The following is a 22,769-nucleotide window of genomic DNA, read 5'->3' on the forward strand; positions in this document are numbered from 1 at the left end:
ATAAATATTTATTTTGGTAAAAATGCTAAGTTGTAATTCACTCGGGTTCCCCACTAAGACGTGTGTGCTAACAAAATAAAACAGCATGTTTGCTGTACAGATTCCCAAGTAAGGGCAGTTAATACAGTTATTGGATTATTCAAATAATGTACTGATTCTTGGGCACAGGTTAATCTGTATAAGAAATTTATTATACTTTTAGCCTCTTCCATTTTTGTTTTGATCACATTAACCAATATTAAAGACACTGATGATAATTAGAGAAAAGCTAAATTGCTCTTTCTCTCTAAACTAGTTTGGTACTATAGACATAGATTATAATTTAATAGAAAGTCACATGATTTAGAAAACTTATAATGTATGGTAATAACACCTTAAGTGGTATACATACCTATTAATCAAATTAAGGCATGAGTTACTTCTATTTTATAATTCAAAGGTAAGATCTTATGTAACATGTAGCTTTATAATTAGTTGAGTGAGCGCCCCAATAGAACTATATTTAAAAAACAAGTCCATCATGCATGTTCCCTAATACCTTCAATACTGTGATTTTGCTCTGAAATGTTACATATGATACATCTTTAACTCTACAATGAAGCTGCAAATTGAAAAACATCTTATAAGAAATCTCATACCTCTGTGGTTAGTTGTGTAGCTCTTGATGTGACATGAAGATTCTTATCGCCTTGTGTAGTAGGATTAACAAGGGCACCAGATGTTCGAGAGATCTTCAAAGTTTGATAGTTTTTCAACAGTTTTTCATTTTTCTCTTTCACTGATTTCAGGTCATGTTCCCATTCTTTGGTGATGGTCACATTTCTTTCCTCAAACTCTGTTGATTCATTCATTATAGCCTATTGAGTAGTAAAGACAACACTATAGCTTCTAAAATGAATTACGTATTAAAAAAACCACTATGGAAAATACTAGAGTTCTAGGACAAGGCATATGTTGAAATTCATTATTCAGAACATTCTAGAATAGTACTTTAAAAGAATGTGAACATTCTTTGTGGCTTGCACCAGTTCCTGACATTTCAGAAGACGCTGGATATTGATTATGAGAATAAAAGAAGAAAAAGGACTAGAGAGGATTCATATTGATCTGCAAGATGATAATCTCATTCTATTAGATCAGCACTGACATATGAAGAGGAATCTGAAGAACTGGTCAGGTTAAAATCATTATGTATGTTATGACATATATAATGTCATATATAAACATTAACTGACATCTAATAGCAGAGCATACCCAGTAAACTTAATAACAATCTATTTTCCTCTTTCATTTCAAACCTCAGTGTTTATAAGGAAAAAAATTTACTGACTTTTCGTAATCTGAAAATCTTCTATTTCCGTGCAGGGAGTAACAGCCAATCCATACCCTCATTACATCAAAGGCTGACTCACTCTGAAATTGCTTCTATCATCTTTTTACTTCCTATTCCTATGGGATGTACTTTTTGCTCTCATCATGAATGCCTTCTTGGCCTTACCTGTATCTTTCTTTGTGGCTTTATGGTAGTTCTGTGAGATGCGGATCCTAAATTAGTTGTTCTTGCTGGCACCCTGGACTCTCCTTGGTTCTGGACTACTGACCCCACACCACACCAAGTTATCAATTGCTATGCTCAGATGGTGGAAGAAGCCACATATCCATGCTGATCCACAGAGCAGAAATCTCTACTTTCTAACCACAAGTGAGCCCTCAATATTATGAGAAAAACACTGAATTATATGGAAATTATCTTATCCCAAACACTGGTTTTATGCTTTTCTTCATTGATTGTGGACCATTTTTTTTTATTTTAAAAGCTCATTTACTGTTTTGCTAGCTTGGGGTATTCGACAAATGGGATTCACTATCCACAGGAAAACCTTTTTTTAAAAATGTTATCTACATTTCAATGTGATTTAAGTATAGTTTCCAGATGAAATTAAAGTGTCAGGAAAGAACTACCCAAACAAATGAAATATAAAACCAGTCTTAGGAGCTATAATATTAATCTAGCTCCCTTTGCTCCAACTGCCTATATAACAAGCAACTTTCTGATTAATGACAATTTTACCAGGTGTATGAGGTAGAGATTACTTCAGAAAGCCGAATGAATCTTCTCATCAGTGGAAAGTAAAACAAATTAATAAAACTGATCTCAAGCAATATTGGTTCATATGAATCTGTCCACAAGGGCTGGTCACCTTGGGAACAATGATACAAACCACATGTTTGAACCTCACAGTTGAAGGATCAGCACGTATGATAGCAACAGCACCGAGGTGAGAAGCACAAGGCCTCACTAATTAGTGGACTAGAGCTGTCTTTGGCTTGACCACAGGTGCTGCCCACAGCCCTGAAACAGGCTAGCATCTCACCTTGTTTGAGGATACTTGGGGGAAAAGGCTCAGGTCTTACGGAAGCGAGAAAGGACAGAGGAAAATGGCAAGATTTGAGGTTTCACCAGTGGAAATGGATTGTTATACTGCAACATTTTATTATCTTCTTTACAAGTTGATATATTTAATTACCTTAAGGAAGCAAAATGTGTTAGAGGAAGAACACATTTACAGTCACTCTTTTTCAAATAAAAAAATAAAGAAGCATATACAAATAAATGAAAGAAAATATACTTAAAATTAAGTTGCTCTAAGTCTTTTTAAGAATGAGGCAGAAAAATTAAAGCAAACAAAAAAAAAGAATGAGCACAAAAAAAGTACTACTTACAATTATCTTTTTATTATAAAAGATATTCACTTCACAAATCCTATCATTTTCTTTCTGGATGCCATTTTTAAGCTTTTCTATATCAAAATGAGTATTCAACCACTCTTCCAAAAACTGGGTCATTTCTTTCCTATTACTCAGTACTTGTTGAAATTCCATCTTTACGCTGTGGAAGTCACATTCCGAAAAATCTTTGAGAATTTCCTGTGTGAAAAATAAGCATTGAATCTCCTGAATCTTAGGAAAGTTTTTATCTAAATATCAGACAAATATCATAAAAAGGGGAAAATAACCTTACTGAACTTTCACTTCTAATATTTTGAAGTAAACATAATTCTAATTTATCCTCATTATATTAGAAATATAATTCTAATTTAAATAATAAAATTTTGGCAGTATAGGCTATGTAACAGAGGCACATCTACAAATTCTGCCTTTTGGCATTTTTAAAACCTGTTCGAAACAATGAATCTGTGACAGTGTCTGAAGTGCTTCTGGATGCAGCTTTTCTGTGCATACAGCAGGCCTTGCATGCATACTGGGAACTGCAGGGGCCTCACACTGCTGGGTGAGAGCAGGACACTCCATGTGGGGTTGCTACAATACAAATGTCTGTGACTCCCAGTCACAGATCTAGGAAGTTTTAGAAGGCATTTGGAAACTTATTCTGGCCTTCCAAGAAATCCTACTTGCTGATATTAAGTCTACTTTTCTATATCTGTGTAGTTCTGAAAGGAGGCTAGTCTATGACTTGGCACTCTTTACATCTGGCCAGCTGTCATTCTGCAACCTATTTTTTTTCTCCCCAAAGCCCCAGTAGTACATAGTTGTATATCCTAGTTCTAGGTCCTTCTGGTTCTTCTCTGTGGGACACTGCCACAGCATGGCCTGATGAGCAGTGCCAGGTCCACACCTAGGATCTGAATCAGCGAACCCCATGCTGCCAAAGCAGAGCACAGGAACCCACTTGCTACGCCACCAGGCTGGCCCCTCTGCAAGCTGTTTTTAATTTCATAAATGAAAATGACTCTAAGCACATGAAGAGGTACCTTTCTATTTGATAAAAAGACTTAAAATCTAATTAAATCCATTTTAAATAAATCATACCTCAATATGTAGATCCATTTTCTGGCTCAACTGGAGGTCCCCTAATTCTCTGGATGGTACATCATCATCTTGTTGAAGATGCTGCATTTTACTTAGCAGTTCATTTTGCTTTTCCACTTCATCAATAAAAACCATTTCAAGTTTACTGATGGATTCATGTTGTTCTTCCTTTATCTTTGTAACATGGCTTAACACATACTTGCAGGAAAACATGAAACAAATTGGGAAATGAAACTTTTATCACGTTTAGAGGAAGTTCTAAACTCTCAAGACTAAGAGGTGGGGCGGCTTGTCTTGTTTGTCTCTATCCTCTGAGGAGTGAGGAAGAAGGGAAGAACCTCTCTCTATTCCCAAGTTTCTACTCTCAGCGTCTTCAGAGAGTGACTTCCAGACCTCTAGTTTCTTATTTCTGACTTCCTTCTGGAGCTACCTCAGGGATGTCCTACAGTTACCTCAGATTCAATATGTTTACAATGTAACATGATGCCTTTCCCTATAAACCCACCTTTTTCTATTGCCTCCTTTTGGTTAATTATATCACGCAGTTTTCCCAGTGAGATTCATTTCAACATCCTCTCCTGCCTATGTCAGCTGGGTGGCCAACGTGAGTGTGCCCTGCCTCAGGACTTACCTGTCAAGTGTGGCTTAAAGGGGACAAGAATTTGAATGCCCTGGTTCTATGGACCTCATGAATAAGTTCTGGATATCTGATTGTTAGGCTTTTGAAGACTATTAGAGCCTGAGGGGCAATCTACCTAGGTAGGGAAGATACCGCTTCCTACTTCCTCAACTTCCACAATTCCTTAACAATTTACAATCTGGCCTCTTTCCTAACCACTCAACTAAAACTGCTCTGACAAAGGTCACCAGTAAGCTCTATTGTCAACAATTGAGGGGATCTCTTCATTCATGTTCTGGCTGTCTGAAGCATCTGACACTCTTGACCACTTCATCTTTGACACACTCTCCACCACTGACTTGACCAATGGCACTTTTGCTCAGTTCTCTCTTATCTCTCTGACTTTTCCAACCTCAAACTCATGTGTTGCTCTCTTTTCTGCTACTGCCTCTTGAGAACTGATCTTTTCCAGAGTTCTCTTTTATCTTCACTCTATTATACTTCTGGGTGGCCTCATTCACACCTGTTGTACTATCTATCACCAAATGCTGATGGATCCCACATCTTTATCTGTGGTCCTGATTTTTCTCCTGACAAACCTCAGATTCACAACTAAAAGCCTACTTGGTTTCTCTTCCTGGATGTTCCATTATAGGTATTTCTATCTCAAAACATCTCAAATTAAACACCAGATCTCTCCTCCTGCCTCACCTGCCTTCTCCCTTTCGTTTTTTCTTTCTATCAGTTAATGGCACCACTATCCACAAACCCGGCTAAGCCCAAATCCTGGGGCTCAGTCTGAACTTCCCTCCCCTCCCTCCACTGTCAAGCACATGGACCTACTATTGTAAACTGCCAAATATTTCTTTAACTTCTTTCATCCTTTCCATCCCTATGAATCCTTCCCCCATAGTACTGTCACCCATCACATCTCATCAGGACAATTGTAACTGCCTCTTGTCTCTTCTCTCTGCCACCAGGCTTATCATCCCCTGCAGACTCATTTCTTCTTTGTCTGTAGTGAAGTCTCTACAATGGCAACCCGATCACATTACTGCCACCACTTAAAATAACTGTCCAGTGACCCCTCCTCATCTCTAAAATGAACTCTAAGCTTTACTGCTTGAGCCCAGCTTCCAGTCCAGTCTTGTCCAACTTGTTCTCCAGGACATTGTCCACTACTGCACTTCTCACCTGTTCAAATGTCTGCCTCACCCACTGGACTAGGAGAGATTTAGCGCTTGCTCATCTCTGTCTCCCCAGCACCCTGACACATTGTTAAGGCCAAAGGCAGAGCTCAGGTTTTGTTGAATGAGCAGGTCCTAGATGCACTGAGGATCCTGCACATGCTATTCTCAGACCCATGCCATCTTTAATTCAGTAGCAAATGTACTAATTAGCAAATACACCAACTCCCAAAGCAGGACTTAAATATACTGGTTTGTAACTGAAATTAATGGCAATATTTACAAAGATATTACTAAAACAGGTGGTACCTTGAGTTTCTTCATGACTCTGTGGAACTCCATGGAACATCTCTGGTTGGCAGTGAGAAGTTTCTGAATCTGTCTGGTTTGTGGATGTGGAAGTGAGAGGTTTGCTTTTACTCTAATTGAAAGCTCTCTTTGGGTTTCAATTTCCCTCTCCAAGTCAAGGCAGAGTCCATTTAAGCACTCATAATGACTATCCATCTCTGTGTATCTCTTCAGAAGCTCCTAAAGGCAGTGAGAATTCATTCAATTTAATAATTCATTCTACTTTAACAATAAGTAGTCCTAGCTCTGGAATTGTAACAAAATTTATGCTTTAACACTTTCTATAGGGCAGAAATAAATTGAGACTTTTGTGTATAAAAAACAAAGAGAAAATGTTATTGTCGATTTTGGATTATAGAAATAATTATAATCATTGTGGAAATTTAAGAAGTTTAAACTGTAGGGGAGGAAGATATTTCCTCTACACGCTCTAGGTCCTTCTGGCTGGACAGCGAATTAAATTCACATGAGACAGAATAACAGGAGAAAATTAAACAAAGCTTTATAACATGTATACATGGGAGAGACCCAGGAAAACTGAGCAACTCACCAAAATGGCGGAAGCTCTCACCTTAAATATCATCTTCAGCTAAAGACAAAGGAGGATGTTGTGGGTAGGGGGAGTCAGTATGGGAGGTTACCAGACAAGTACAGTAAACAAGAGTAAGGTTATTATGCAGATTTAAGTCCTTGCCTTCCGCATTGATAAGAGTTTCTAGAGGTAAGGTCATCCCCCTTCTTCCTGGTACAGAGAGGGAGACATCTTTACAGATGGAGATTTCCCTTACAAATGGAAATGTCTCTTACAAAGGGTAACTTCTACTTTTCAGAGTTTCTCTCATGTCTGCAGTTTTTGAAAGTAACCAGCCCAAAATAATCTTCATGCCAAAGAGATATATCTTGGGGTGGCCAATTCTAATCCTCTATAAAACAGCTATAACAAAGAAAACCAGAAACAACCATTGTTATCATTTTGATACATTTTCTTTTAGTCTTCTAAACATCCATGATTTGAATGAACATTTACAAAGTTGGAAGAGAAATTTGCATGAATTCAATCTAGTATGTATTGTAGCTCAAGGCTGAATGCTAGCTTCTGTTGACAATAGGTGGTGTGAGTGAGCAGATAAAACTGATGAGGATCAAGGATGCCTCAGGGAGAAAAGCCCAAGGCTTCCTGGCCTACATACCAATCTATATCATCCTCACAGAAGCATGGGACATCCTGACCTCATTCAATCTGATTCTTACCCAAAGTTATAAGACCACCTGATAACCAGACTCCACCTGCACTGATACTTTTTTTACCTAATTTTTCCTTTGTCTTGTAAAGAAGCAACTCACATACTTATGCCTTATAAATTTAGCCCTACCCTCAACCCATGTTTGCAGCTCTTCACTGCCCATAGGTCCTGTCCCCATGCTACTCCATGCTACTTCCTGAATAAAAGAGCACTACTGCCAGACCTTGAGAGTCCAAGAAATGTTTCTTTCGACTCCTCAGCTCACTGAGCCAGCATCAAAACGAGTGACAACAAATCACATGACCTACGTTCTATTATCTGCCTAGAATCTGAGATTTCTCACCTTTTATCAGAGTTAGAGTTCAGGTTCTAGCCCTGTCACTTCCTGACTGGGGAAATCCTTGAGCCATTCTCCCAACTACAAAATGAAGAGTACAATAATTTCCACAAAGTTTTCTAGGGAATTAAGTAAAATGTTAGATAATATCTAAATATAACCTATAAAATACATACAGACACTATAAATTAAAGGAAATAAAATTACATTTGTAGAAATGCTTCTATACCCAAGTTTTAAACTTAGACTTGGTTTCAAATCCTAATTTTACCAATTTACCAGCTGTGTGACCTTGGGCAATGACTAAACTTCCTCCTGGGCCTCAATTTCTTTGTTTATAAATGGAACAATAAACTCTGTCTCATGAGGTAAAGCACCCAGTCTAGTGCCTTGTGTATGGCAGACACCCATTAGGCCTAGGCCCAGCAGCTCAACTTTCTAGAGACCAGACAGGTGACAAGCTGGTCAGGGCACAGGTGGAAGAACACTTTACATTCAATCGGGTATTAACATATTTAGTTCAGGGTGCTAAACAATAGAGTAAGGGGCTTCTGACAATAATGAGCTCTCCTTTTAATAATTTAAGGAAAACCTAGATAGATGTTCATTAATCTGGGATGTTGGAGAGGGGATTCTTGCCTTTGGTCTTAGGAGGAATCACCTTATGGTTGGAGCAGCACTGTCTAGTCATTCATTTGTACTTTTAATAAATACATATTGAAGGCTGACTTCTGTCAGGACTGTGCTAAGTGATGCAGCCATAAACAACACACAGAAGTCTTTAGGGATCTTGTGTTCTAATAGGGGTGACAGTAAATCCTGTTGGCTTTACCCTCACTACATGTTCAGAATCCACACACTTCTCACTGCTTCCACTACTACCTCTCTGGGCCAAGCCATCACCATCTTCGCATGATTACTGAAATTAGTCTTTCAAATAGTCTTCCTGCTATCACTTAATTTTCAACACAACAATCAGAGCTATCCCTTTAAAATGTAAGTCAGACCATGTCTCTCTTGTGGTCAAAACTCTCCAGTGGATCCACATCTCGTTCAGAGTAAAACCCAAAGTCTTTTAAAAGCCCCACAGCCTGCTTCCTCCTGTTAACTCTGACCTCGTTTCTCATTAGCTTTCCCCCTTGTTGATGTTGCTGGAGCCCACTAGGCAGCTTCTGCTTCAGGAGCTCTGTCCTTGCTGTTCTCCCTGCCTGTTCTGCTCTCCACCAGATACCTGTATGTCTCAACCATTGACTCCTTTCAGGTATCTGCTGAAATACCACCTTTCCAGTGAAGCCTCAAAATCATAAACCCTACTGTTTTTTTTCAAAGATTGGCACCTGAGCTAACATCTGTTGCCAATCTTTTTTCTTCTTCTCCCCAAAGCCTCCCCAGTACATAATTGTATATTCTAGTTGTGAGTGCCTCTGGTTTTGCTATGTGGGATGCTGCCTCAGCGTGGCCTGACAAGCGGTGCCATGTCTGTGCCCAGGATCTGAACTGGGGAAACCCTGGGCTGCCGAAGCGGGAGCAGAAACTTAACCACTTGGCCCCAGGGCCGGCCCCAAACCCCACTGTTTTGTTTGTGTATGTATGCATGTATGCACACACATATCTGTACTAGATTATGAAGTTTAGAAGAATACTGAGCATTATCTATTCATTCCATAGAGGTGCCTGTGACTCCTCAGGCCTTTGGAAGGGCCCCAATATTTATTTGTAATTTGAACAGGGGCACTTACTTTTATCCTAAAGCACTTTTCTCTCAGGCTTTCTGTAAGGTGCTGTTTTCCATCACATAGCAACATTTTTTCATATTTTAATACCTCTTTGATGTTCTGTTGGTCCTGCTTGGATGGAAAGAAATAAACAAGGCTTCAGCTATAACTCCATTCATATATAATGTCTAATCATTTACTTTTTCAATTACACATTGTACATTATTTCAATAATGGAATCAAATATTATACTTGTAACACAAAAAAATGTAAAAAATGGTCAGAAAATGAATAATAGTATCATGAAGTCTTTTAGTGAGTAACCTCAACTCATTGGGGAAAAAAGTGGGAGAACCACATATTTTTTGGAGACAGAATCTGTTCCTGTAACGTTCATAGCTGCAAATTAGGTTTTAGATTTATCTCTGGTTCCTACTCTTCCAGATCTCTGCAGTAGAATAATTATTGCCAACTAAACATGCTAGCACGACTGTCTGTACTGTCCATGGTGCTCCAAGCTCCATTCATATATTCTTCCCAGCACCTTGGACCAGAAAATTCATACCCTGCCTACATTTTGTATTTCTGACTACAAGTACAAAACAAAACATTTTCTCCCATTTGTTTATCTTATTTACTGCAGTACCCAGAAGACTAATTGTTCAATGAATATTTGTTGAATGAATTAAATCTCTTTATAAATTTAGTTAGGGTCCACATAAATATGATTCCCAAGTGTCTGATGTTTCTATTGAGATTGCAAATGATACTGTTTTCCACTTTATTCTTTCTTCACTATTGAAATATGAGAATGAAAAAGATTTTTATAGATTTCATAAACTTTCTTATTGATCTGAAGTTTACATTACTTTTTAGAGGATTCAGTTCAATTTCTTTTTTTGTATTCATCTTGCCTTCTTCCCTTCTAATGTCACTAACAAGAGCCCACGTCTAACCCTATCAGGTAGAGATAGAGAGATGGGCTATTTAATCTTTTGTAAATCGAATCCTTCAACTATTTCTCCATTGAGAATAATGCTATTTCTTGGTTTAAAAACTCTTTTAAAATTTCATTAAAGAAAATAGTCTGCTTATTTAACAAATTTTTTCTTAAAAATAAAGAATTAAAATGGTATTTTCTGAAATAGATTTTAGCTTCTTTTAAAACTGTACTTGCCTGTTTGTGTGAAAAGTTATAGTAATAGTTTTCCCATTATCCTCCGTTTGTAGAAATTTCCCGGAAAAAAAAAGTAAAAACATTGCTACCCTTTTCAAAAAAGCTTGTTTCTTATAAATAGTTACTAGATAGGGGTAGATTCTGAACTCGCTCTAGCTATCATTTCTCTTAAGGTTTCTCTGAATTGGTCTCTTTCCATTTTTGAGAGACTTTTATGCTCCTTAGCTCATCTCTCTCCTTAGCTACAATTCTTATTTCTTCAAGGCTTTCATAAAGTTTCTTAGTCAAGTGTAAGTTATCCATTTCCACATTTTGCATAGATAAATTTTGGGCCTCAAACTGCTTCTTCAATCCTTCCGTTTCATTCATTTTTTAATGAGTTTTACTGACATCTTCTTTCACTTTAAGAAGTTGAAGCTCTTTTTTCTGAAGTTCTCGGATCTTGAGATAATTATAAAACAAGTTAGAATGCAAACAGAACTCCTTCAAGGATGGAAAATAGTCTATTTGTTACATACAAGCACATATCTATGTCTATATATCTATTTCTATCTCCTTGCTGAGTCTACAAATAATTTTGGACACAACTACTCCCAAAAGAATAAAACAACAATACCTTTTCCTGTAATTCATCTTTTGCCTTATTTAAATCCTTTTGAATATTTGAAATCTGGGTTGTCTTTTCTGAAACTCTCTCTCTGAATTTATCAATAGTTTCCTGGTGTTCTTTCAAATGCATACGAGCAATTTTCAGTTCTTGTTGTGTTTCCAGATCCTTTATTATTAGAAGAAATTGAGAAATATGATAATATAAAGGCACATTATCTTTTCTTAATGATGAACTAGTTAAAGTAAAAAAATGCATTCTCACAGTTAAAAACCACCAACACACCACCCCCAAATCAGAACAGTATGGAAGGATAGAGAGTACAGACCCTGTCCCTCACCTCGCCCATCCTAGTCCTGCTCCTTGTTGAACTGGCTGCTTGCTCTTCTCCTTTCAGACCCCTTGGACACCCTTCTAGATCAACGTCACAGAAAAAGTGTCCCATTCTTATGCTTAGTGTTCCCTTATACAGACAAACCCCACTTAGCCAGTGCCTTATGGCGGACACTTGGATTGCTTTTAGCTTTTGTTTACCACAAACAATGCTGCAGTGAATGCTGTTGTATTTCTGCCCAAATGTGTGAATATATTGGTTGGATAAATTCCTAGGAATGGAATTGCTGTAACAAACGTATATGCTGATAAATTTTTAATAAGATATTGTCAAACTGTCTCCCTAAAAGGCTATAACATTTACTTTTTCACCAACAGTATCATTTATTTAAAAGAGAAGGAAGCTTCTTGTATTAAAAATATGTGTGCTGGACAGGAAGAAAGAGTATAACTCACTCTAGCTATGGTTTCTTGTAGGTTTGCCTTCAGTTGGTCTCTCTCCAGTTTGAGTGCCTCTTCCACTTTTCTTAGATTATCTCTTTCTTTCATTACAGATTTCATTTCTTCAAGATTTTCATGAAGTTTCTGAGCCAAGTTTAAGTTTTCCGTTTCTATTTTATCCAGAGTTAAACTTTGGGCCTTGAATTGTTTCTTCAATCGCTCTATCTCGGACATTTTTTTCTGTGTCTCACTGACATCTTCTTTTAACTTAAAAAGCTGATGTTCATTTGCCTTAAGTTCTTGGATCTTATCAAGATAATCATAAAATAACATGTCAGGATACAGATGGTTTTTAAGACAAGTATAAAGAATAGTTTCTAAATTGATTAAGACAATAGGCTTCTAATGTCACTCATTAATATTCTGCATAATTCCACACAGAATTTATTTTCTTTTGAGATTATATACGTAAGTGTATATATAATATACACACAAGTGTGTACATATGTACATATACACACAAGTGTACATATAGATACATATATATACTTGTGCATATATACACATGTATATAGATGCACTCATGTACATATACACATAAGTGCACTAATCTTAAGTGTATAGTTCAATTATTCTTGACATATGTTTACATCTATGTAATAACAACCCAGATTAAAATATAGAACATTTCTAGCACCCCAAAAAGTTCCTGTGTGCCCCCTTACTACAGCCAACCACTATCATGACCTTGGTCATCTTAGGTGACTTTGCCTATTTTTGAACTTATAAACCACAAGGTGTAAATCCATTCTCCCAGTGAAAGGCATCTGAGTTGTTTTCAGTTTTTCACTATTATGATTAGAGCTGCTATGAACATTCTTGTACATATCTTTATGTGGAAGTATGCGTTCTTTTCTCTCAGGTACATACCTATAATCGCTGGGCCACAGGCATGTACATGTTCAGTGTCAGTAAACACTGCCAACGTGTCTTCCAATGTGGCTAAACTATTTCATATCCCCAGAGGATTATAGGCACAAATAAGTCAGACAGCCAATCAAATAACCCTCCCCTCCCCCCATACCTTTTCTTGTAATTTAGTGTTTGAATTTTCTAAATCCATCTGCATATTTGATATTTCATCTGTCTTCTCAGAAACAATCCCTCTGAGTTTATCAATAATTTCCTGGTGCTCCTTCAGATGCATGTGAGCAATTCTTAGTTCCTCTTGTTTTTCCAGATTCTTCATCATTAGAGAAATTTTGAGAACAGTGACATATCTTAATGTTAAAATGTTAGTATTTTTTTGATGAAAATAACATATTTTCTTAGTAAAAATAATAAAACTATTACTTCTTACTCTGTATTTTTGTTGTTAGAAAGTGATAAGCTTTTCCTCCCTGTCCCCACCTCCCACAGCCTGCTTCCACTTTCCAGAGGCAAACATGTTATATGTGCACTATTCTACAGCTTGCTTTTCCTCCTAAGAGTCATTCTGGGCTTTCCATATTAGGACGGTCAAATCTATTCCATTTTTTTATTAGGTGTTGCATAGTATTCTGACATATTGCTCTTGTTTACCCAGTTTCCTTCTGATGGACATTCAGATTGTATCCCATTTTTTATTACAAATTGCTACAATGAACAACACTGTGGTGTATATATGTGTATGTATATATATATATTTCTTTATCTTAACAATTGATTAAGTATACATGTAGGATAAAGTCTATGAAGAAAATATTGCTTACAGAATTTACAATTTTCAAGAACAATACCAAGTTACGTGCCTAAAAGTTTCTATCAGTTCACTCACACCAGCAGCACCATCATGTGAAAGCAGGGCTCACTGCTGTCAGCAAAGCCCACGCTTCCTCACGAGGGAGGGAAGGAGTATCGCTTACTGTAGCTTCCGTCTCTCGCAGGCTTTCCCTGAGCTGCTCTCGCTCCGTTCTGAGGGTTTCCTCCACTCTTCTGAGGCCATCTCTTTCCTTAGCAACAAGTTTTATTTCTTCAAGGTTCTCAAGATGTTTCTGAGTCAATTTGAACTTCTCTGTTTCTATAGTTTCCAGAGTTGAATTCTGGGCCTCTAATTGCTTCTTCAATTGCTCTGTTTGATGCATATTTTCCTTGAGATCATTTTTTGCCTTAAGAAGTTGATGTTCTTTCTCCTGAAGTTCTTGGATCTTGAGATAAGCATACAATAAATTATGATATAGATAGATTTGATAAAAAGCTAAATAATAGTTTCTAAATTAATAGGAAAATCTTTACTTGTCTCCAATTTTAGGCTAACTCATATCTTGTTTCTTTACACAAAAGACCTGATTCAAACTCTCAGCTACTCAGATAACAACTTTAAAAAAATACCTGTGCTTTTAAGGCAGTATTTGTGTTTTCTAAATGTATTTGCATATTTAATATTTCATCTGTCTTCTCTGAAACAACTTCTCTGAGTTTATCAATAGTTTCTTGGTGTTCTTTCAGATGCATGTGAGCAATTTTGAGTTCTTCTTTTGTTTCCAGACCCTTTATTAGCATGTGAAGTTTAAAGAATATTTTAACAACATCATCTCAACACTGCCCCCCTTCCCAATTGGCTCAGTTTTAAGGAAACACAACAGATGAAGAAAAGGGTCTAACTGACCTTAACTTCAATTCTTCTTATGTATTCTTTAAGTTTCTCTCTCTCTACTTCAAAGGACTCTTGTAATTTCTGTAGATCATTTCTTTCTTTGGTTATGGATTTTATGTCCTCATAATTTTCACGGAGTTTCTGAGCCAACTCTAGCCTCTCCATTTTCATACGTTCCAACGTTAATTCTCGGTTCCTTAATTCATTCTTTATATTCTCCACATCATTCATCTTTTCCTGCATCTTACTCATCTCTTCTTGTACACTAAGAAGTTGTTGCTGTTTTTCTTGGAGTTGTTGGCTCTTAAGAAATAAAGTTTTTATTATTACCATTTTGCCATATTATCTTAAAATTCTTATGTAAAATGTACTTTGCCAAACTGAGAGAATCATTATCACAGCCCTGCACACTACCCTAGTGGAAACAGACAAGCAGCACTGAAAGTAAAGCAGCTTCTAGGCATAGTGTCTGTACTGGGCTGAAGAGGGTCCCACCCAAAATTCAAGTCTACCCAGAACCTCAATGTGATCCGATTTGGAAAGAGGGTTTTTGCAGATGTAATTAGTTAAGGATTGAGAAGATACCCTACTGGACTAGGGTTGGGCCCTAAATCCAATGAGAATGTCCTCATAAGAGACGGGAAAGGACGCACAGAGACACAGAGAAGATCCTGTGAAGATGGAGACAGAGATTGAAGTGATGCAGCTACAGAACAAGGACTATCGAGGACAGCGGGAGCCACGGATAGCACAAGGCAAGGAAGGACTCTTCTCTAGAGCCTTCAGAAGAAGCATGGTCCTCCGACACCATGATTTTGGAATTCGAGAATCTAGAAATGTGACAGAATAAATTTCCATTGTTTTTATGCCAGCAAGTTTATGATAATTTGACACAGAAGTCCTAAGAAACTAACATAGTGTCACTTGGTTAATCAAGGAGGCAAAGTAAAAATGCGAAAAATTTAAAAAGAAAAGAGACTGACTAAATATATAGATGTACCTGGCAAATAAACTGTAATTCCTCATCTCTTAAAACCTTTTTGGATAATTTATTTTTAGTTCCAATAAGGTCTTTAGGGGATGGCCCACACAAACACTGAGGCATTAACTTTTACATAAGCCTATTGATATCACCTCTTTGGGAGGAGTATGAAATAGGAGGTTTTAGTAAATTCAATTAGGTTATAGTGAAAGGGATGAGAATTAAGAGAACATATATTAGGAAAAAAACATTCCACAGAAGCACAATGGAAACACTACGCTATTTATAATGCATGTAGCACTGTTCTTAGGATAAACAGAAAGATATCAGTGGGTCCATTTTAGAATTACTAGAGCAGTACAATTGTTCTAACAGTCTTAGCTCTTACACAATTATATTACAACAGCACCTTACTTCTAAAAAAGAAATAATTCAGGAACTTGCAAACATCTAAGAGATGGTAATAGTGACAAATCTTAGAGTTTAGAGAATGACTAATATAGCTCTATATAAGGGCAGGAGCTTTGTTTTACTGACTAATGTATATCAAGTGCCCAGAACAGTGCCTGGCCCACGGTAATGCTCAATAAATATTTGATGAATGAATGAATACATCATGAGTAGTTTAGATGAACCAAGGCCCCCTCTCATTGAAAGACTCTAGGATAATATAATACACACAAAAGAGGTTAGCTAAGATCCTAGTGTGAGTTCAAACTGTCCAAAATATTAGCATTGAGAGCTGTTCATTTGGGAGGTACATTCTATTTCTGGAATTTAGGTCTATTAGAACCAAAATTTATCACCAAAAAAAAAAAAGTTTAGTCAGGAAATATGGCCAGGAAGATAACTTTAAAAATTCACCTTTTCCTTTAGCTTTTCTTCAACTTCTGCCAGTTTCTCACAGGTCCTAGAAAGCTCTTTCTCTTTCTTTATGGTACAGTTCTTTTCTTGTGCAACTATCTCTTGTTGCTTTTTAAGTTCACCTCTAAGAATTCTTAATTCTTCCTGGTTTTCAATGGTCTAGAATTTTTAAAAAGTTGAGATTAAATGACACTAGCTTACATTTAGGAAATCAGGTAAAAATCAGCATTTACCTCAGCCTGAAAATGGAGAAATCATGGCAAACTATATTGGAAAAGACTAACTTAAAAAGAAAGTGAGTCTATTTTGATCATGTAAATGCCAAGAATCTGCTTTCTTATGCTGTTTCTTTATTGCTCAACTTACATTCCTACCACGAGAATTAGAACTGGATTTAGTATTCCATCATAAGAGGTTTGCTTGTTTTCTACCCTGAAGCCAAAAGAGACTGTTTCTAAGCTTTCATCGATAGACGATGAGACTGCAGGTTATAGGCTTTTCATATGCTGGGATGGCTTTGATTTTGAGCAAGCTCAAAACAGCAGCCGTCCTTTGCTAGCATGAATTGGACTAATCTTAGTTATTATGCTTAAAGAGTGACATTCTCAAGTATCAAGACCAAAAAACATTACAAGACAGATACCGAGAAGAAAATACAACTTTTGTCTGTACTCTTATTTACATTCAGCTCTTTGACCAAACAGACAATCCTAAGAAACATGGAAAATTACACAAAAGGTCAGGGTCTACTGTGATCCATAGCAAACTTCTGAAAATATTAATTTCAATCTATTACACATTAGATTGCCCCCACATATAGAAACAAAAACTAAAGTAGGTTTGAAAATATTGGCAAACATTAACAATTAAACATGAAATTTAAGAAAAATTACAACAGCATAAATAAAATAGAAACACTTAGGAACCAATTAACAAAATATGTCCAAGATCTGTACATTGAAATCTATACAACACATCACTGAGAGAACAGTTTATAGAAAGATACACAATAAGCACATAAAAAGATGCTCAACATCTTTAGTCATTAGGGAAAGGCAAATCAAAACAAGGTTACACCCAATAGAAATGGCTAAAATTAAAAACACCAATAATATGAAGTGTTGGTGGGGATGTGGAGCCATCAGAATTCTCTTAATGTGCTGATGAGAATGTAAAACGGTGCAACTATACTTTGGAAATCAGCCTAGTAAATTCTACCAAGCTAAACATACATCTCCCTATGACCCAGCTATTTCACTTAGATCCATACTCTAGAGAAATAAAAAATATATGTTCATAAAAACATTTGTATGAGAATGTTTATAGCAGCTTTATTCAAAATACCCAAATAGTAGAGATAACTCAAATTTCCATCAATACAGGAGAAAGGCTAAACAAATTGTGGCCTATTCATACACTGGAAGACTACCAAGCAGTAAAAAGGAGTGTAGAAAGAAGTGAGACAAAAGAGCACATGCAGTGTGATTCTATTTGTGTGAAGTTCTAGAAGAGACAATGAGCTGAGGTGGAAAACATCAGGACAGTGACTATGTGGGGCAGAGGATGAGATCAGGATTGCCTGGGTGGAGGTGGGAGGGAACTTGCTGGGGTGGAGAGAACACAAGTAGAGACATTTGTCAAAAGTCATCACACTGGACACTCACATCAGATACATTTATTGCATGGAAATTATACCTCAATAAAGTTGTAAAAATCTAAAACATACAAAGACAAAAACACATTGCTGAATCTCACCATTCCAATACTGTCCCTCAGGTCAGTCTTCAGTTGCTCCTTTTCTGCAGTAACCCTCTCTAACATTTGTCGCAGTGCTGTTTTCTCCTGTATTAAAGAAAATATCTTTCTCTGTTGTTCAGTTAGCTCATTATCAACATCTGCAATCAGCACTTGGGTTTTTTTGGCTTCCAAACTCTGCTTTTTATCTATGCCAACCATCTAAAATATTAATACATTAGAGAAGAATTTCTTAGTAACAGTTTTAATAATAAAAATAGCCAAACTTCTATTACTTATTATGTACCAGGCACTATTTTCACACAGTGACACATTTAATCTTCCCCATAACCTTACAAGGTAGGCACTATTACTATCTCCGTTTGACAGGCAAGGAAACTGAATCCCAGAGAGGGTAGGTCACTTGCCCAAGGTCACTCAGAGAAGTTATCAGACTTTGAATCCAAGTGGTCTGGTTCCAGAGCTCGTGCTCTTGTGCCTGTTCACTGGTAAGAGCTATGTGGACAGCTATAGATAATTCACAACTATCTTCATGTACGATGGGTTAACCTGGCTTTATGAAGGAGTAAGCCAGCTTAAACTCTCCCTCTTTATTTCTTTCCTTCAAAAGCTGGAAACCATAACTTATGCCCTACTACTAACAAATCTTTATTTTCAGAGTTTTATTATAGATAAGAGGGCAAAAGAGTTTTGTTAGAAACATATTTCATATTATAGTAGCATAATTCACCTTTTCATATTTTTCATATACTGCTTAAGAAAAGCATGTTATATAAATCCATTTATCCATAAATAAGTCTTAACCAAAGGTAACCTGATACATGGACTCCTTGGTAAAAGGAGACAAAGATTGATGTTACCAGTATGAAATTAGGGTATCACCATATAATCCTATACTAGCCCAGTAAAAACACTCAGCTGAATATTGGTCACAGATGTTTAAAAAGTTTTTGTAATAATCTATATTTAATTAGAAAAAAAAGAAAAAGAAAAAAAATCATCCAATGACACCAACTTCACACAACCACTATTAGAATTTGGGAATATTTCCTTCCAGAGTTTCTTCTATTAAAAGAATTTTTTTAACATTGCAATTATGACTACTTTACATATAAGATCCTTTTTAGTTTTTCTTTCCCACTTAGATTAGATGATATGCATTTTCCCATGCTGTTACATAATCTCCAAATTATAATTTTTAGTAGTTGCTCAATTCTCTAGAGTGGATACAGACAAACCATATTTCATTTGGTTAGCCCCTTCTTTTTGGCAATCTGCATGAGCTTCTACAAGGATGAGCAGAGAGCTAACTACAACTACAGGAGAAATTAAGGCAGGAACACAGAGTCTTTGGGATTAGTCAGTCAGCTACTATAATTCAGAATCTTGCATCTTTACTCCTAAATATGGAAATGTACACAAAACAAAGCAGATTGAGACAAAGTGCAAAACTGAACTCAGCCTAGAAAGTATTCCAGCTACCATGGTTATGAGCAAATCTAATAGGTCTAATTATTAAATAAGGAAAAAAATTGTGTCCTTTATATGAGAATAAGCCTACTAATCACAAAGTTTAAAATTTCTGTTGAGACACACTAGAGAAACTCATTTCCAGAGAGAGACATATCAAGCAGGATTGAAAACGGGCACTCCTAGAGGCTTCATGATAGACCTACTAGGCTATCATAGGCTGCCCTCTGGTGCTCTGATAAACAGGTTTATCTGGAAATCCCTAGACCCACTGCATTATCCTCATGGGTGATTCCAGCATGAACACGATTTCACAAGACCAAGCTCACCTCAGCATTGCATCCCAGATTTCAGAAACCCTGATGAACAGAATGGCCCAGGAGAATTTCCAGTTAGACCCTTTTATCAACACAGATGATTCCAGCATGAACTTAATACCACAGACTGGCTGGTCCAGTGAGTGTAACTCTCCTTTTCCCTCACTCCGCCTCTACTGCTCCTTCTCATGGGGCCCTGTGACTGCATTTTGCATTTGTTTAAAAGCGGCTACTGACTGTGCATTTATTTTCAAAAAACTATTGAAAAACCTTTCCCCTTATAAAAGTGGAAGTTATAAATTTTAAATCAAGGTCAAGTGCCTTTGGCCCATAGTTGACCCAAAATATAGATAAACTGAGAATACAAGATATAGAGCAAGTGAAAATGCTTTCTAGGAAAGAATGACTGAAGCATAGGGAGAGAGGAAGAGAAAGCTCCTTTTCCAAGGCAGGAATATTGTACCCCAGAGTAAATGGGAAAAAAGAAGCTCATTATATAGAGTAATAGTATATAAAGGTATATAGAGGTTTCTTTACATAAGTTGGATCTTACTGAATTGTTCTTTAGTATGTATCTGTTTTTATTTAATAATGTATCCTGGAAATTTTCCAATTGTAGATAATGTCTACTTTAAAGAAATTCCATGACTATACAAAACTCTATTACATTTCTATACATTAACAATAAACAATTAAAAAAGGAAATAGAGAAAACAATCCATTTACAAAAGCATCAAAAAGAATAAAATATTAAGGAATAAACTTAACCAAGATGGCAAAGGCTTGTACAATGAAAACTACAAAATGTATCTGAAATACATTAAAGACACAAATAAATGGAAAGACGTCTCATGTTCACAGATTGGAAGACTTAATATTGTTAAGAAGTCAATGCTACCCAAAGCGATCTACAAATTTAATGCAATCCCTATAAAATCCTAATAGTGTTTTGCAGAAATAGAAAAATCCACCCTGAAATTCATATGGAATCTCAAGGGACTCCAAACAGGCAAAACAATCTTGAAAAAAGAACAGAGCTGAGGGTCTCACACACCCTGATTTCAAAACTTACTACAAAGTTATAGTAATCAAAACAGCTCAGTACTGGCATAAAGACAGATATATAGACCAATGAAATAGAAAACAGAGCCCAGAAATAAACCTTTGCATATGGTCAAATGATCTTTAACAAGGATGTCAAGACCATTCAATCATAAAGGATGGTATCTTCAACAAATGGTGTTGGGAAAACTGGATATCTCATGCAGAAGAAAGAAGTTGGGCCCTTACTTTACATCATATAAAAAAGTTAACTCAAAGTAGATCAAAGACCTAACCATAAGAACTAAAACTGTAAGATGCTTAGAAGAAAACATGGGAGAAAAACTTCATAAAGTGGATCTTGCCAATGATTTCTTGGATATGACACCAAAAGCACAGACAACAAAAGCAAAAAGAGATAAACTGGACTACATAAAAACTACAAATTTCTGTGCACCAAAGGACACAATCAACAGAGTGAAAAGGCAACCTAGGAATGGGAGAAAATATATGCAAGTCACACAATTGATAAAGGGTTAATATCCAGACTATATAAAGAATGTCTAAAATTCAACAACAAAAACCAAACAATCCAATTTAAAAATGAGTAAAGACTTGAACAGACATTTCTGTAAAGATATACAAATAGCCTACAAGCACATGAAAAGATGCTCAACATTACTAGTCATTAGGGAAATGCAAATAAAAACCACAATGAGATATCATCTCACACTTATTAGGATAGCTACTGTGAAAAAAGGAGAAAATAATACGTGTTGGTGAGAACTTGGAGAAATTGGAACCCTTATGCACTGCTGGTGGGAATGTAAAATGGTACAGCCATGATGGAAAACAGTATGACAGTTCCTCAAAAGATAAAAAACATGATCCAGTAAATCTGACATCCAAAAGAATTGAAAGCAGGGACTCAGAGAGATATTTGTACACCATGTTCATAGCAGCATTATTCCCAACAGCAAAAAGGTGAAAGCAATCTTCACTGCCCATTAATGGGTGAATGGTTAAACAAAATGTAGTATATACATACAATGGAATATTATTCAGCCCTAAAAAGGAAGGAATTTCTGATGTATGCTGCAACATAGAGGAACCTTGAGGACGCTATGCTAAATGAAATAAGCCAGTCAAAAAAAGACAACATACTGCATGATTCCGCTTATGTGAGGTACCTAGAGTAGCCAAATTAAGAGAGATAGAAAGTGGAAAAGTGGTTGCTAGGGGCTAGAGGAGGGAGGGAATGAGGAATTGTTTAGTGGGTATAGAGTTTCAGCTTCACAAGATAAAAAGAATTCTGGAGATTGGTGGCACAACAACGTGAACGTACCTAACACTACTGAACTGTTTGCTTAAAAATGATAAAGATGGTAAATTTTATGCTATGTATATTTTACCACAATTAAAGATACAAAACAAACAAAAATAAATTTATACATATATATATATATATATATATGAATGACTACTACTCCAAGCTATGGATGTATGAAAGATTATTTCACCATTCTCCTATTGGTGAACGTTTTAAATTCCCAGTAGTAATTATTCTGGATTAAATAGTATTAAGTATAATAACAATGAAAAATAGTATAAAAAATTCTGACATATAAAAGGCATTTTTGAAAAGTAGAAATGCATTGTAAATAAATCAGTTATATAAAATTACAGGCAATCCCGTTATGGACTGAATTATGTCCTCCCAAAATCCACATGTTGAAGCTCTAAGCCCCAAAATGACTGTATTTGGAGAGAGGGCCTTTAAGGAGAGTAATTAGGGTTAAATGAGATCATATGGCTGGGGCCCTAACCCCATAGAACTGGTGTCCACTCCAGAAGCAGAAGAGAACC

General features: G+C 36.4%; 1 pseudogene; it reads right to left on the bottom strand.

Annotated features, from left to right (window-relative positions):
- Positions 1-22,769, bottom strand: part of LOC139043587 (centromere-associated protein E-like) — a 79,769-nt pseudogene that overhangs the window by 16,067 nt on the left and 40,933 nt on the right.

The sequence above is a fragment of the Equus asinus genome, unplaced genomic scaffold, assembly GCF_041296235.1.
Source record: "Equus asinus isolate D_3611 breed Donkey unplaced genomic scaffold, EquAss-T2T_v2 contig_3, whole genome shotgun sequence".
Classification (NCBI taxonomy): domain Eukaryota; kingdom Metazoa; phylum Chordata; class Mammalia; order Perissodactyla; family Equidae; genus Equus; species Equus asinus.